The sequence below is a fragment of the Bactrocera latifrons genome, unplaced genomic scaffold (genome assembly GCF_001853355.1).
Source record: "Bactrocera latifrons isolate USDA-ARS-PBARC rearing strain unplaced genomic scaffold, ASM185335v1 scaffold_150, whole genome shotgun sequence".
Classification (NCBI taxonomy): domain Eukaryota; kingdom Metazoa; phylum Arthropoda; class Insecta; order Diptera; family Tephritidae; genus Bactrocera; species Bactrocera latifrons.
The window spans coordinates 242,857-246,653 of record NW_017534964.1 but is presented as its reverse complement, the minus strand read 5'-3'; the positions used below and the strand labels follow the sequence as shown (position 1 = coordinate 246,653).

Here is a 3,797-nt window from a genome sequence, read left to right as displayed (position 1 = left end):
ATTAGTTATAACTGAATTCGCAAATCTTATAGCTGATTTGATTCCCAGAGATAAAGGAATATTTATTCTGGACGTTATACTTCTGGCATATTTTTTTATGAATTTGGTGTTCAGCTTCAAATCTAAATGACCATAGGTATTTAAGGGAGCCTAGTCTCTTAATAATAGTGGGGTAATGAACAAGGTTGTGGTGTTTGGGTTTTAAAGTATCCTTAAACAAGCATTGATATAACCTGTTGTGCTCTTCAATCAACACTTGAAGTTTAATTAAGAGATCGTCGTCGAAATTTGGCAATAACACATAGTCAATTAGTTTAATGAAAATAACTAAAAATTTTTAAACAGAATCATTCGGTGGGATAAGGTTTTCCTCATTGCAAACAAATTTTTCTATGGACTGAAGCCCATGATCTTCCTTTAAATGATTTATAAGTAAACATGAAGTTAAGTGGGGTTTTGTGACATAAATAGCAAGCAAATTTGGTCGTTTTTAACAATTAAAAAGAAAAGAAGAAAATAAAAAATTAGTTAAGTAAGTTAGCAAGTTAGTAACTTGCTGAGTAAATTTTAAACTGAAGGAAAATCTTTAGACTTAAGCCCAAAAAAGTATTGTTCTAAAAATACCCAAACTTGCTTGCTATTGTGGGAATATTCAATTTGGAATACATAACTTAACTTAATAATACAGGCGACACATTTCATTAAAATGGGACATATCCACTTAAGCCCGTCGCAAAATATAAAGAATTCTGAAATACTTGTATAGTCCTCACCTACTGCGTATTGCTCAATTTTGGATGAAATCTTTGGTAATATATCATTTGGAATAGTTGCTAGTGTTATAAGCTCTGATTGAGCGTCACCAATCGTTGGTTTGTGGGTTTTACTCTGACGCTGTGGTTGAAGAACCGCATGGAGCAATAACAACACAATGCAATATTTAGAATCTGATTATAAATTAATTCAACATATGAATAATTTAATATTCTATAGTTTTCATGTTTTTTTACCATTTGTTAAATCTTTGTAAAGGAATTTCGAAAGTAGTAACTCTCGGCTGGCTTGGTCTTTTACTTCCACATTTCAGATAGGAAGGATTACTTTATAAAACTTGTCAAGTTTCAAGACCAGCTCGTTTCAAATGTCTGGATGCGTGGCATTAAAATCAATATCAACCTGTTATAATTGAATAATGTTTAATTTGAAAATAAATAATTTGTGCKTTTTTCTTACCAATTCGTAACCGTTAAAATCATTGTAGCGCGGCCAGTCTGCTAGCAAATCCGATAGAGATCCCTTACATTTATTTCTAAATGTGCATGTATCTACCCAAAACTTTTTAACTTTTTCCCAAGGTGTGCAATTATGTGCCAACCAACACTTTTTTTCCAATACGTTATCTGCAGTGCAAGAAGTTAAATTAAATATTGTTAAAACCACCATTTATTTTATAAAGTAGAAGTAAAAAGTATTGCATACCGTCAAAAACATCTCCATGAGCTTCCTGGGTAACATAATTGGCTTTGTTTTCCAACTTTATGACATTATGACTCGGCTTCTTTTTTTCCCATTCCTACTATATAAGAGTAACAAAAATTTTTTGTAAGTTTTTAGTAGTTGTAATCGAATACGTGCAATTACCTTCTTTTCTTTAGGAAATACCGCAACAATTTCATTCGCCCATTCCCTCATATCTGAGTATTGCATTTTGCGTCCTAAACCAATATAGTTGTCAACGATGCAATGTGTTACATTTTTTTGGTTTCTACTATCCAAGTAGCCATGAATTTCTTGATAACTTAAAGCAAGTTGTCCCTTTACTGACGTTTTTAAAAGCTCGCGAAACGAAGAAATCTTCGTTTGAGGCGAACAAAGTACCATACTACATTCTCCCGATTTTACGGAAGACAAATCACTGAATATTTTTTCAGCCAATCTAAGACGTCGGTGTTTGCAGTTTGTATCTCCTGGTCACAAATAAATGGAATACCCTTAAAAACTTGTGTTGTGCATACCGCTCTGTAAACTAAATTGATAATTTAAGAATAAAAGAATCATCTTACCTTTTTTGTTCGCCACTTCCTAAAACCGGCTTTAAATTTTATGCGCTCTCCGAAATATTTTGTTTCACATCTATCGAAAAAAGCGTCAACGTCGTCAATTCGCATTTTGTCAAGAATGAGAAAGGAATTAATCCCCCGTTCAATCAGGGTATCAATTATTTCGTTTAGCAATCCCCAAGACTTTAATAATTCCAAGAAATCAAACATTGCCTTGGCTTGGTTCACCATAAATATCGCACATTTTGAATATAATATAATAAATTTTCACAACACAACTAGCAAGCAATACAACACAAGAGCAACTGAAATGTGACATGTGTCATTTACATGTTATAAGCAACTTCACAAAAAAGCAACGGGATAAAAAGAATAACACTGTCGCCAAGCAAAATTTTTCTAAATTGGCTGATGCAATATGCAAACATTAATATGTATGTATGTACGCATTTTGAGACGTTAATAGCAAATTTTAAATTTAATTTAATCAATTTAATAAGGTTCTAGTAAAAATAAGTGGATGTCCTTATTAATTTGCTCTTTAATAGTTTTCTCATAAAAACAAGTAGATTTCTTCCAACAATTGAATTTTTTGACAAAATTACAAAAACAAATTAATATATAAGAAGTAATCCTTTTATTTTCAGCCGGTTTCCTTTTCAAGAGATTTTAGAAGAAATTTAAACTTAAATTAAGAAGACTTTCTAGTCAAATTTTCTTCAATATTCCCCCTAGCTTTCCTCGCCCGATGAGCTTTTTTAGAAGTCAATTTTATTGATTATAGGTGAAGTTTTTGGCTCTGTGTATCGTGAGTTTAATCATATTTTGCACTGCCGACTACTTTTTCATCATTATGCTGTAAATATATATGCATAGCTATTTCTTTTTATTCTGTGGTAAAATGAACAAACAAAAAGGTGAGTGCACTTTTTTACAAAGACATTGAAGTAGACAATCGTTGGCTCGTGCCATATTCTCAGTTGTTGTCAAAAGTGTTTGAATAATTTTGGAAGCAAAAAATAGGGATGTTAACGAATTAAATACAGCCATACAACTTAATATACCAGGAGATGACGAATGAAGAAGATGTGGTGAATTATCCTATCGAATTTCTGAATTCGCTTGATTTTTCGGGATTACCACTGCATAATCTTCAATTGAAAGTCGGAGTTACAACTACTATGCTTCAAAATATATTGTAATGTTACAAGATTAGCTGTTAAAAAGTAATGGGAAATGTTATTGAAGCAACGATTTTGACCGGGAAATTTAAAGGTGAAGACGTATTTATTCCCCGTATTCCAATGATTGCATCTGATTTGCCATTTGAGATTAATCTCAAATTAATCTGCAATTTCCAGTTCGTTTTGCTTTTGACAATACCATAAATAAAACGCAAGGGCAGTCTTTGGGAATATGCGACATGATTTTAGAATATCCAGTTTTTTTGCATGCCAGCGGTTTTATTTATTTATACCGAGAACAAAATAACTAAAAATGTTGTTTATCATAGAGCATTGAACTAGATTGTAATAAAATCTTTCATTAAACAAATGATATGGCAAAAATAGTAGTTTTATTTCAGAACGCTTTACGAAGCGGGCGGCATTCAGCTAGTTTATAATAAAACTGTACATCAGCTTTCCTTTGGCGATAGCCTTGATTGGTGGCGATACAATTGGTTACATCTGTTTTAAAAATATTCAAAACTACACCACTTTTAGCTGTGGAGAACTC

General features: G+C 32.1%; 1 long non-coding RNA gene across 2 annotated transcripts; it reads right to left on the bottom strand.

Annotated features, from left to right (window-relative positions):
• Positions 1-1,055: 1,055 nt before the first annotated feature.
• LOC108965931 lies at positions 1,056-2,283 on the bottom strand. 2 transcript variants are annotated; one of them, XR_001993152.1, is made up of 5 exons: positions 2,064-2,283; positions 1,642-1,991; positions 1,480-1,576; positions 1,234-1,400; positions 1,056-1,176 (listed from the first exon to the last, which is right to left on the bottom strand). It is a non-coding gene; the product is annotated as an uncharacterized LOC108965931 (long non-coding RNA). The 2 variants fall into 2 exon arrangements; XR_001993153.1 differs by having other exon boundaries at positions 1,642-1,967.
• Between the last annotated feature and the right edge of the window lie 1,514 nt (positions 2,284-3,797).